The sequence below is a fragment of the Brienomyrus brachyistius genome, unplaced genomic scaffold (assembly GCF_023856365.1).
Source record: "Brienomyrus brachyistius isolate T26 unplaced genomic scaffold, BBRACH_0.4 scaffold997, whole genome shotgun sequence".
Taxonomy (NCBI): Eukaryota; Metazoa; Chordata; class Actinopteri; order Osteoglossiformes; family Mormyridae; genus Brienomyrus; species Brienomyrus brachyistius.
The window spans coordinates 1-10000 of record NW_026043272.1 but is presented as its reverse complement, the minus strand read 5'-3'; the positions used below and the strand labels follow the sequence as shown (position 1 = coordinate 10000).

Sequence of the window (10000 nt, the reverse complement as noted above, 5' to 3'; positions counted from 1 at the left end):
TGGGATCCTCTGGATCGTGCGTGGTCTCGCCGGGCGCCACCTCCCAGAGAGGCTGGCGAGGACCCAGCCGCGCCGGCTCCGTCGGCGTCCCGCATGCCGGAGCCCGGCGGGGCGCAGTCTGCGGGCATCGCTTCTCGGCCTTTTGGCTAAGATCAAGTGTAGTATCTGTTCTTATCAGTTTAATATCTGATACGTCCCCCATGGAGGGGACCACATATTAAACGATTTTTGGAACAGGGAGCCGGAAGTGGGGCTTGCCCCGTCCGCTCCACGCATCGACCCGGTATTGCAGTGTTTCTGGGAACGGTGCACCTCTACTGCCCCCTGCTGTTGAAAGACAGAGCTGATCGGTGTTCCGCTTATCAGACCGAGAGCCTGCGCCGCTTGTCAGGCGATCAGCCGGTGTCGTGAGGGACCGACTCTGTCCGTGCGCCGGTCCCGCTTCCCTCCGTTTTTTCTTTTTTTTTTTTTTTTTTTTTTAAATCATAAAAAAAAAAAAGCACGGTCATGATATGCTCTCTGAGGGTTGGGCAGCTGTGCTGAGGTAAGGCAGGCCGTCATCTTTGCCTTTTGAATTTTCTCTCATGTCTGTTTACGTGATTGCTGATCTTTCAGATGCCAGGAGGACAGGGAGGAGTCGGGGGCCCCGAGGCCGGTGGCTGCGACGCCCCCGAGAATTCAACCCCGAGCGGGGGGCGTCACGGAGGCCCGGCTAGCGGCCACCTGCTGAGCGACGGCTCTGCATCGACTCGGGTCTCTCTTCATCCCGTATAAATCTTTCGCCTTTTACTAAAGATTTCCGTGGAGAGGGATAGCGATGAGTTCACTGTATTTTTGGAGGCTCTGCGCAAGCAGAGCTGCACCGCCGCTGTATCAAAGTATGACTGTGCCCGGCTTAGCGGCCGGCTCTATCTGCCCAGTGGCGTGTTTCTGGGATCCTCTGGGATCGTGCGTGGTCTCGCCGGGCGCCACCTCCCAGAGAGGCTGGCGAGGACCCAGCCGCGCCGCTCCGTCGGCGTCCCGCATGCCGGAGCCCGGCGGGGCGCAGTCTGCGGGCATCGCTTCTCGGCCTTTTGGCTAAGATCAAGTGTAGTATCTGTTCTTATCAGTTTAATATCTGATACGTCCCCATGGAGGGGACCACATATTAAACGGATTTTTGGAACAGGGAGCCGGAAGTGGGGCTTGCCCCGTCCGCTCCACGCATCGACCCGGTATTGCAGTGTTTCTGGGAACGGTGCACCTCTACTGCCCCCCTGCTGTTGAAAGACAGAGCTGATCGGTGTTCCGCTTATCAGAGCGAGAGCCTGCGCCGCTTGTCAGGCGATCAGCCGGTGTCGTGAGGGACCGACTCTGTCCGTGCGCCGGTCCCGCTTCCCTCCGTTTTTCTTTTTTTTTTTCTTTTTTTTTTTTAAATCATAAAAAAAAAAAGCACGGTCATGATATGCTCTCTGAGGGTTGGCCAGCTGTGCTGAGGTAAGGCAGGCCGTCATCTTTGCCTTTTGAATTTTCTCTCATGTCTGTTTACGTGATTGCTGATCTTTCAGATGCCAGGAGGACAGGGAGGAGTCGGGGCCCCGAGGCCGGTGGCTGCGACGCCCCCGAGAATTCAACCCCGAGCGGGGGCGTCACGGAGGCCCGGCTAGCGGCCACCTGCTGAGCGACGGCTCTGCATCGACTCGGGTCTCTCTTCATCCCGTATAAATCTTTCGCCTTTTACTAAAGATTTCCGTGGAGAGGGGATAGCGATGAGTTCACTGTATTTTTGGAGGCTCTGCGCAAGCAGAGCTGCACCGCCGCTGTATCAAAGTAAGACTGTGCCCGGCTTAGCGGCCGGCTCTATCTGCCCAGTGGCGTGTTTCTGGGATCCTCTGGGATCGTGCGTGGTCTCGCCGGGCGCCACCTCCCAGAGAGGCTGGCGAGGACCCAGCCGCGCCGGCTCCGTCGGCGTCCCGCATGCCGGAGCCGGCGGGGCGCAGTCTGCGGGCATCGCTTCTCGGCCTTTGGCTAAGATCAAGTGTAGTATCTGTTCTTATCAGTTTAATATCTGATACGTCCCCATGGAGGGGACCACATATTAAACGGATTTTTGGAACAGGGAGCCGGAAGTGGGGCTTGCCCCGTCCGCTCCACGCATCGACCCGGTATTGCAGTGTTTCTGGGAACGGTGCACCTCTACTGCCCCTGCTGTTGAAAGACAGAGCTGATCGGTGTTCCGCTTATCAGACCGAGAGCCTGCGCCGCTTGTCAGGCGATCAGCCGGGTGTCGTGAGGGGACCGACTCTGTCCGTGCGCCGGTCCCGCTTCCCTCCGTTTTTCTTTTTTTTTTTTTTTTTTTTTTTTAAATCATAAAAAAAAAAGCACGGTCATGATATGCTCTCTGAGGGTTGGCCAGCTGTGCTGAGGTAAGGCAGGCCGTCATCTTTGCCTTTTGAATTTTCTCTCATGTCTGTTTACGTGATTGCTGATCTTTCAGATGCCAGGAGGACAGGGAGGAGTCGGGGCCCCGAGGCCGGTGGCTGCGACGCCCCCGAGAATTCAACCCCGAGCGGGGGCGGTCACGGAGGCCCGGCTAGCGGCCACCTGCTGAGCGACGGCTCTGCATCGACTCGGGTCTCTCTTCATCCCGTATAAATCTTTCGCCTTTTACTAAAGATTTCGTGGAGAGGGATAGCGATGAGTTCACTGTATTTTTGGAGGCTCTGCGCAAGCAGAGCTGCACCGCCGCTGTATCAAAGTAAGACTGTGCCCGGCTTAGCGGCCGGCTCTATCTGCCCAGTGGCGTGTTTCTGGGATCCTCTGGGATCGTGCGTGGTCTCGCCGGGCGCCACCTCCCAGAGAGGCTGGCGAGGACCCAGCCGCGCCGGCTCCGTCGGCGTCCCGCATGCCGGAGGCCCGGCGGGGCGGCAGTCTGCGGGCATCGCTTCTCGGCCTTTTGGCTAAGATCAAGTGTAGTATCTGTTCTTATCAGTTTAATATCTGATACGTCCCCCATGGAGGGGACCACATATTAAACGGATTTTTGGAACAGGGAGCCGGAAGTGGGGCTTGCCCCGTCCGCTCCACGCATCGACCCGGTATTGCAGTGTTTCTGGGAACGGTGCACCTCTACTGCCCCTGCTGTTGAAAGACAGAGCTGATCGGTGTTCCGCTTATCAGAGCGAGAGCCTGCGCCGCTTGTCAGGCGATCAGCCGGTGTCGTGAGGGACCGACTCTGTCCGTGCGCCGGTCCCGCTTCCCTCCGTTTTTCTTTTTTTTTTTTTTTTTTTTTTTTTTTTAAATCATAAAAAAAAAAAAAGCACGGTCATGATATGCTCTCTGAGGGTTGGGCAGCTGTGCTGAGGTAAGGCAGGCCGTCATCTTTGCCTTTTGAATTTTCTCTCATGTCTGTTTACGTGATTGCTGATCTTTCAGATGCCAGGAGGACAGGGAGGAGTCGGGGCCCCGAGGCCGGTGGCTGCGACGCCCCCGAGAATTCAACCCCGAGCGGGGGCGTCACGGAGGCCCGGCTAGCGGCCACCTGCTGAGCGACGGCTCTGCATCGACTCGGGTCTCTCTTCATCCCGTATAAATCTTTCGCCTTTTACTAAAGATTTCCGTGGAGAGGGATAGCGATGAGTTCACTGTATTTTTGGAGGCTCTGCGCAAGCAGAGCTGCACCGCCGCTGTATCAAAGTAAGACTGTGCCCGGCTTAGCGCCCGGCTCTATCTGCCCAGTGGCGTGTTTCTGGGATCCTCTGGGATCGTGCGTGGTCTCGCCGGGCGCCACCTCCCAGAGAGGCTGGCGAGGACCCAGCCGCGCCGGCTCCGTCGGCGTCCCGCATGCCGGAGCCCGGCGGGGCGCAGTCTGCGGGCATCGCTTCTCGGCCTTTTGGCTAAGATCAAGTGTAGTATCTGTTCTTATCAGTTTAATATCTGATACGTCCCCCATGGAGGGGACCACATATTAAACGGATTTTTGGAACAGGGAGCCGGAAGTGGGGCTTGCCCCGTCGCTCCACGCATCGACCCGGTATTGCAGTGTTTCTGGGAACGGTGCACCTCTACTGCCCCCTGCTGTTGAAAGACAGAGCTGATCGGTGTTCCGCTTATCAGACCGAGAGCCTGCGCCGCTTGTCAGGCGATCAGCCGGTGTCGTGAGGGACCGACTCTGTCCGTGCGCCGGTCCCGCTTCCTCCGTTTTTCTTTTTTTTTTTTTTTTTTTTTTTAAATCATAAAAAAAAAAAAGCACGGTCATGATATGCTCTCTGAGGGTTGGGCAGCTGTGCTGAGGTAAGGCAGGCCGTCATCTTTGCCTTTTGAATTTTCTCTCATGTCTGTTTACGTGATTGCTGATCTTTCAGATGCCAGGAGGACAGGGAGGAGTCGGGGCCCCGAGGCCGGTGGCTGCGACGCCCCCGAGAATTCAACCCCGAGCGGGGGCGTCACGGAGGCCCGGCTAGCGGCCACCTGCTGAGCGACGGCTCTGCATCGACTCGGGTCTCTCTTCATCCCGTATAAATCTTTCGCCTTTTACTAAAGATTTCCGTGGAGAGGGATAGCGATGAGTTCACTGTATTTTTGGAGGCTCTGCGCAAGCAGAGCTGCACCGCCGCTGTATCAAAGTAAGACTGTGCCCGGCTTAGCGGCCGGCTCTATCTGCCCAGTGGCGTGTTTCTGGGATCCTCTGGGATCGTGCGTGGTCTCGCCGGGCGCCACCTCCCAGAGAGGCTGGCGAGGACCCAGCCGCGCCGGCTCCGTCGGCGTCCCGCATGCCGGAGCCCGGCGGGGCGCAGTCTGCGGGCATCGCTTCTCGGCCTTTGGCTAAGATCAAGTGTAGTATCTGTTCTTATCAGTTTAATATCTGATACGTCCCCATGGAGGGGACCACATATTAAACGGATTTTTGGAACAGGGAGCCGGAAGTGGGGCTTGCCCCGTCCGCTCCACGCATCGACCCGGTATTGCAGTGTTTCTGGGAACGGTGCACCTCTACTGCCCCCTGCTGTTGAAAGACAGAGCTGATCGGTGTTCCGCTTATCAGACCGAGAGCCTGCGCCGCTTGTCAGGCGATCAGCCGGTGTCGTGAGGGACCGACTCTGTCCGTGCGCCGGTCCCGCTTCCCTCCGTTTTCTTTTTTTTTTTTTTTTTTTTTTAAATCATAAAAAAAAAAAAAGCGACGGTCATGATATGCTCTCTGAGGGTTGGGCAGCTGTGCTGAGGTAAGGCAGGCCGTCATCTTTGCCTTTTGAATTTTCTCTCATGTCTGTTTACGTGATTGCTGATCTTTCAGATGCCAGGAGGACAGGGAGGAGTCGGGGCCCCGAGGCCGGTGGCTGCGACGCCCCCGAGAATTCAACCCCGAGCGGGGGGCGTCACGGAGGCCCGGCTAGCGGCCACCTGCTGAGCGACGGCTCTGCATCGACTCGGGTCTCTCTTCATCCGTATAAATCTTTCGCCTTTTACTAAAGATTTCCGTGGAGAGGGATAGCGATGAGTTCACTGTATTTTTGGAGGCTCTGCGCAAGCAGAGCTGCACCGCCGCTGTATCAAAGTAAGACTGTGCCCGGCTTAGCGGCCGGCTCTATCTGCCCAGTGGCGTGTTTCTGGGATCCTCTGGGATCGTGCGTGGTCTCGCCGGGCGCCACCTCCCAGAGAGGCTGGCGAGGACCCAGCCGCGCCGGCTCCGTCGGCGTCCCGCATGCCGGAGCCCGGCGGGGCGCAGTCTGCGGGCATCGCTTCTCGGCCTTTTGGCTAAGATCAAGTGTAGTATCTGTTTCTTATCAGTTTAATATCTGATACGTCCCCCATGGAGGGGACCACATATTAAACGGATTTTTGGAACAGGGAGCCGGAAGTGGGGCTTGCCCCGTCCGCTCCACGCATCGACCCGGTATTGCAGTGTTTCTGGGAACGGTGCACCTCTACTGCCCCCTGCTGTTGAAAGACAGAGCTGATCGGTGTTCCGCTTATCAGACCGAGAGCCTGCGCCGCTTGTCAGGCGATCAGCCGGTGTCGTGAGGGACCGACTCTGTCCGTGCGCCGGTCCCGCTTCCCTCCGTTTTTCTTTTTTTTTTTTTTTTTTTTTTTTTTTAAATCATAAAAAAAAAAAAGCACGGTCATGATATGCTCTCTGAGGGTTGGGCAGCTGTGCTGAGGTAAGGCAGGCCGTCATCTTTGCCTTTTGAATTTTCTCTCATGTCTGTTTACATGATTGCTGATCTTTCAGATGCCAGGAGGACAGGGAGGAGTCGGGGCCCCGAGGCCGGTGGCTGCGACGCCCCCGAGAATTCAACCCCGAGCGGGGGCGTCACGGAGGCCCGGCTAGCGGCCCACCTGCTGAGCGACGGCTCTGCATCGACTCGGGTCTCTCTTCATCCCGTATAAATCTTTCGCCTTTTACTAAAGATTTCCGTGGAGAGGGATAGCGATGAGTTCACTGTATTTTTGGAGGCTCTGCGCAAGCAGAGCTGCACCGCCGCTGTATCAAAGTAAGACTGTGCCCGGCTTAGCGGCCGGCTCTATCTGCCCAGTGGCGTGTTTCTGGGATCCTCTGGGATCGTGCGTGGTCTCGCCGGGCGCCACCTCCCAGAGAGGCTGGCGAGGACCCAGCCGCGCCGGCTCCGTCGGCGTCCCGCATGCCGGAGCCCGGCGGGGCGCAGTCTGCGGGCATCGCTTCTCGGCCTTTTGGCTAAGATCAAGTGTAGTATCTGTTCTTATCAGTTTAATATCTGATACGTCCCCCATGGAGGGGACCACATATTAAACGGATTTTTGGAACAGGGAGCCGGAAGTGGGGCTTGCCCCGTCCGCTCCACGCATCGACCCGGTATTGCAGTGTTTCTGGGAACGGTGCACCTCTACTGCCCCCTGCTGTTGAAAGACAGAGCTGATCGGTGTTCCGCTTATCAGAGCGAGAGCCTGCGCCGCTTGTCAGGCGATCAGCCGGTGTCGTGAGGGACCGACTCTGTCCGTGCGCCGGTCCCGCTTCCCTCCGTTTTTCTTTTTTTTTTTCTTTTTTTTTTTTTAAATCATAAAAAAAAAAAGCACGGTCATGATATGCTCTCTGAGGGTTGGCCAGCTGTGCTGAGGTAAGGCAGGCCGTCATCTTTGCCTTTTGAATTTTCTCTCATGTCTGTTTACGTGATTGCTGATCTTTCAGATGCCAGGAGGACAGGGAGGAGTCGGGGCCCCGAGGCCGGTGGCTGCGACGCCCCCGAGAATTCAACCCCGAGCGGGGGCGTCACGGAGGCCCGGCTAGCGGCCACCTGCTGAGCGACGGCTCTGCATCGACTCGGGTCTCTCTTCATCCCGTATAAATCTTTCGCCTTTTACTAAAGATTTCCGTGGAGAGGGATAGCGATGAGTTCACTGTATTTTTGGAGGCTCTGCGCAAGCAGAGCTGCACCGCCGCTGTATCAAAGTAAGACTGTGCCCGGCTTAGCGGCCGGCTCTATCTGCCCAGTGGCGTGTTTCTGGGATCCTCTGGGATCGTGCGTGGTCTCGCCGGGCGCCACCTCCCAGAGAGGCTGGCGAGGACCCAGCCGCGCCGGCTCCGTCGGCGTCCCGCATGCCGGAGCCGGCGGGGCGCAGTCTGCGGGCATCGCTTCTCGGCCTTTTGGCTAAGATCAAGTGTAGTATCTGTTCTTATCAGTTTAATATCTGATACGTCCCCCATGGAGGGGACCACATATTAAACGGATTTTTGGAACAGGGAGCCGGAAGTGGGGCTTGCCCCGTCCGCTCCACGCATCGACCCGGTATTGCAGTGTTTCTGGGAACGGTGCACCTCTACTGCCCCCTGCTGTTGAAAGACAGAGCTGATCGGTGTTCCGCTTATCAGAGCGAGAGCCTGCGCCGCTTGTCAGGCGATCAGCCGGTGTCGTGAGGGACCGACTCTGTCCGTGCGCCGGTCCCGCTTCCCTCCGTTTTTCTTTTTTTTTTTTTTTTTTTTTTTAAATCATAAAAAAAAAAAGCACGGTCATGATATGCTCTCTGAGGGTTGGCCAGCTGTGCTGAGGTAAGGCAGGCCGTCATCTTTGCCTTTTGAATTTTCTCTCATGTCTGTTTACGTGATTGCTGATCTTTCAGATGCCAGGAGGACAGGGAGGAGTCGGGGCCCCGAGGCCGGTGGCTGCGACGCCCCCGAGAATTCAACCCCCGAGCGGGGGCGTCACGGAGGCCCGGCTAGCGGCCACCTGCTGAGCGACGGCTCTGCATCGACTCGGGTCTCTCTTCATCCCGTATAAATCTTTCGCCTTTTAACTAAAGATTTCCGTGGAGAGGGATAGCGATGAGTTCACTGTATTTTTGGAGGCTCTGCGCAAGCAGAGCTGCACCGCCGCTGTATCAAAGTAAGACTGTGCCCGGCTTAGCGGCCGGCTCTATCTGCCCAGTGGCGTGTTTTCTGGGATCCTCTGGGATCGTGCGTGGTCTCGCCGGGCGCCACCTCCCAGAGAGGCTGGCGAGGGACCCAGCCGCGCCGCTCCGTCGGCGTCCCGCATGCCGGAGCCCGGCGGGGGCGCAGTCTGCGGGCATCGCTTCTCGGCCTTTTGGCTAAGATCAAGTGTAGTATCTGTTCTTATCAGTTTAATATCTGATACGTCCCCCATGGAGGGGACCACATATTAAACGGATTTTTGGAACAGGGAGCCGGAAGTGGGCTTGCCCCGTCCGCTCCACGCATCGACCCGGTATTTGCAGTGTTTCTGGGAACGGTGCACCTCTACTGCCCCCTGCTGTTGAAAGACAGAGCTGATCGGTGTTCCGCTTATCAGACCGAGAGCCTGCGCCGCTTGTCAGGCGATCAGCCGGTGTCGTGAGGGACCGACTCTGTCCCGTGCGCCGGTCCCGCTTCCCTCCGTTTTTCTTTTTTTTTTTTTTTTTTTTTTTTTTTTTTAAATCATAAAAAAAAAAAAGCACGGTCATGATATGCTCTCTGAGGGTTGGGCAGCTGTGCTGAGGTAAGGCCAGGCGTCATCTTTGCCTTTTGAATTTTCTCTCATGTCTGTTTACGTGATTGCTGATCTTTCAGATGCCAGGAGGACAGGGAGGAGTCGGGGCCCCGAGGCCGGTGGCTGCGACGCCCCCGAGAATTCAACCCCGAGCGGGGGCGTCACGGAGGCCCGGCTAGCGGCCACCTGCTGAGCGACGGCTCTGCATCGACTCGGTCTCTCTTCATCCCGTATAAATCTTTCGCCTTTTACTAAAGATTTCCGTGGAGAGGGGATAGCGATGAGTTCACTGTATTTTTGGAGGCTCTGCGCAAGCAGAGCTGCACCGCCGCTGTATCAAAGTAAGACTGTGCCCGGCTTAGCGGCCGGCTCTATCTGCCCAGTGGCGTGTTTCTGGGATCCTCTGGGATCGTGCGTGGTCTCGCCGGGCGCCACCTCCCAGAGAGGCTGGCGAGGACCCAGCCGCGCCGGCTCCGTCGGCGTCCCCGCATGCCGGAGCCCGGCGGGGCGCAGTCTGCGGGCATCGCTTCTCGGCCTTTTGGCTAAGATCAAGTGTAGTATCTGTTCTTATCAGTTTAATATCTGATACGTCCCCCATGGAGGGGACCACATATTAAACGGATTTTTGGAACAGGGAGCCGGAAGTGGGGCTTGCCCGTCCGCTCCACGCATCGACCCGGTATTGCAGTGTTTCTGGGAACGGTGCACCTCTACTGCCCCCTGCTGTTGAAAGACAGAGCTGATCGGTGTTCCGCTTATCAGACCGAGAGCCTGCGCCGCTTGTCAGGCGATCAGCCGGGTGTCGTGAGGGACCGACTCTGTCCGTGCGCCGGTCCCGCTTCCCTCCGTTTTTCTTTTTTTTTTTTTTTTTTTTTTTTTTTAAATCATAAAAAAAAAAAGCACGGTCATGATATGCTCTCTGAGGGTTGGGCAGCTGTGCTGAGGTAAGGCAGGCCGTCATCTTTGCCTTTTGAATTTTCTCTCATGTCTGTTTACGTGATTGCTGATCTTTCAGATGCCAGGAGGACAGGGAGGAGTCGGGGCCCCGAGGCCGGTGGCTGCGACGC

General features: G+C 57.0%; 21 non-coding genes across 21 annotated transcripts; all 21 read left to right on the top strand.

Moving 5' to 3' along the window:
* Nucleotides 1–126: 126 nt before the first annotated feature.
* On the top strand, nucleotides 127–317 carry LOC125730085 (U2 spliceosomal RNA). The gene has a single exon (XR_007390458.1). It is a non-coding gene; the product is annotated as a U2 spliceosomal RNA (small nuclear RNA).
* A 428-nt stretch (nucleotides 318–745) lies between these two features.
* LOC125729996 (U5 spliceosomal RNA) lies at nucleotides 746–859 on the top strand. The gene has a single exon (XR_007390369.1). It is a non-coding gene; the product is annotated as a U5 spliceosomal RNA (small nuclear RNA).
* Nucleotides 860–1057: 198 nt separating this feature from the next.
* On the top strand, nucleotides 1058–1248 carry LOC125730069 (U2 spliceosomal RNA). Its single transcript, XR_007390441.1, has one exon. It is a non-coding gene; the product is annotated as a U2 spliceosomal RNA (small nuclear RNA).
* Nucleotides 1249–1675: 427 nt separating this feature from the next.
* Nucleotides 1676–1790, top strand: LOC125730037 (U5 spliceosomal RNA). The gene has a single exon (XR_007390409.1). It is a non-coding gene; the product is annotated as a U5 spliceosomal RNA (small nuclear RNA).
* Nucleotides 1791–1988: 198 nt separating this feature from the next.
* LOC125730080 (U2 spliceosomal RNA) lies at nucleotides 1989–2178 on the top strand. Its single transcript, XR_007390452.1, has one exon. It is a non-coding gene; the product is annotated as a U2 spliceosomal RNA (small nuclear RNA).
* Nucleotides 2179–2605: 427 nt separating this feature from the next.
* LOC125730043 (U5 spliceosomal RNA) lies at nucleotides 2606–2718 on the top strand. Its single transcript, XR_007390416.1, has one exon. It is a non-coding gene; the product is annotated as a U5 spliceosomal RNA (small nuclear RNA).
* A 201-nt stretch (nucleotides 2719–2919) lies between these two features.
* LOC125730023 (U2 spliceosomal RNA) lies at nucleotides 2920–3111 on the top strand. The gene has a single exon (XR_007390395.1). It is a non-coding gene; the product is annotated as a U2 spliceosomal RNA (small nuclear RNA).
* A 431-nt stretch (nucleotides 3112–3542) lies between these two features.
* LOC125729995 (U5 spliceosomal RNA) lies at nucleotides 3543–3656 on the top strand. Its single transcript, XR_007390368.1, has one exon. It is a non-coding gene; the product is annotated as a U5 spliceosomal RNA (small nuclear RNA).
* A 199-nt stretch (nucleotides 3657–3855) lies between these two features.
* Nucleotides 3856–4046, top strand: LOC125730082 (U2 spliceosomal RNA). Its single transcript, XR_007390455.1, has one exon. It is a non-coding gene; the product is annotated as a U2 spliceosomal RNA (small nuclear RNA).
* A 425-nt stretch (nucleotides 4047–4471) lies between these two features.
* LOC125729994 (U5 spliceosomal RNA) lies at nucleotides 4472–4585 on the top strand. Its single transcript, XR_007390367.1, has one exon. It is a non-coding gene; the product is annotated as a U5 spliceosomal RNA (small nuclear RNA).
* Nucleotides 4586–4784: 199 nt separating this feature from the next.
* Nucleotides 4785–4974, top strand: LOC125730079 (U2 spliceosomal RNA). The gene has a single exon (XR_007390451.1). It is a non-coding gene; the product is annotated as a U2 spliceosomal RNA (small nuclear RNA).
* Nucleotides 4975–5401: 427 nt separating this feature from the next.
* LOC125730036 (U5 spliceosomal RNA) lies at nucleotides 5402–5514 on the top strand. Its single transcript, XR_007390408.1, has one exon. It is a non-coding gene; the product is annotated as a U5 spliceosomal RNA (small nuclear RNA).
* Nucleotides 5515–5713: 199 nt separating this feature from the next.
* Nucleotides 5714–5906, top strand: LOC125730091 (U2 spliceosomal RNA). The gene has a single exon (XR_007390463.1). It is a non-coding gene; the product is annotated as a U2 spliceosomal RNA (small nuclear RNA).
* A 431-nt stretch (nucleotides 5907–6337) lies between these two features.
* On the top strand, nucleotides 6338–6451 carry LOC125729993 (U5 spliceosomal RNA). The gene has a single exon (XR_007390365.1). It is a non-coding gene; the product is annotated as a U5 spliceosomal RNA (small nuclear RNA).
* A 199-nt stretch (nucleotides 6452–6650) lies between these two features.
* On the top strand, nucleotides 6651–6842 carry LOC125730010 (U2 spliceosomal RNA). The gene has a single exon (XR_007390383.1). It is a non-coding gene; the product is annotated as a U2 spliceosomal RNA (small nuclear RNA).
* Nucleotides 6843–7269: 427 nt separating this feature from the next.
* LOC125730098 (U5 spliceosomal RNA) lies at nucleotides 7270–7383 on the top strand. The gene has a single exon (XR_007390471.1). It is a non-coding gene; the product is annotated as a U5 spliceosomal RNA (small nuclear RNA).
* A 198-nt stretch (nucleotides 7384–7581) lies between these two features.
* On the top strand, nucleotides 7582–7773 carry LOC125729998 (U2 spliceosomal RNA). Its single transcript, XR_007390371.1, has one exon. It is a non-coding gene; the product is annotated as a U2 spliceosomal RNA (small nuclear RNA).
* Nucleotides 7774–8199: 426 nt separating this feature from the next.
* LOC125730042 (U5 spliceosomal RNA) lies at nucleotides 8200–8314 on the top strand. The gene has a single exon (XR_007390415.1). It is a non-coding gene; the product is annotated as a U5 spliceosomal RNA (small nuclear RNA).
* Nucleotides 8315–8515: 201 nt separating this feature from the next.
* On the top strand, nucleotides 8516–8707 carry LOC125730095 (U2 spliceosomal RNA). Its single transcript, XR_007390468.1, has one exon. It is a non-coding gene; the product is annotated as a U2 spliceosomal RNA (small nuclear RNA).
* Nucleotides 8708–9141: 434 nt separating this feature from the next.
* LOC125730038 (U5 spliceosomal RNA) lies at nucleotides 9142–9255 on the top strand. The gene has a single exon (XR_007390411.1). It is a non-coding gene; the product is annotated as a U5 spliceosomal RNA (small nuclear RNA).
* A 200-nt stretch (nucleotides 9256–9455) lies between these two features.
* On the top strand, nucleotides 9456–9646 carry LOC125730084 (U2 spliceosomal RNA). Its single transcript, XR_007390457.1, has one exon. It is a non-coding gene; the product is annotated as a U2 spliceosomal RNA (small nuclear RNA).
* Nucleotides 9647–10000: the final 354 nt, after the last annotated feature.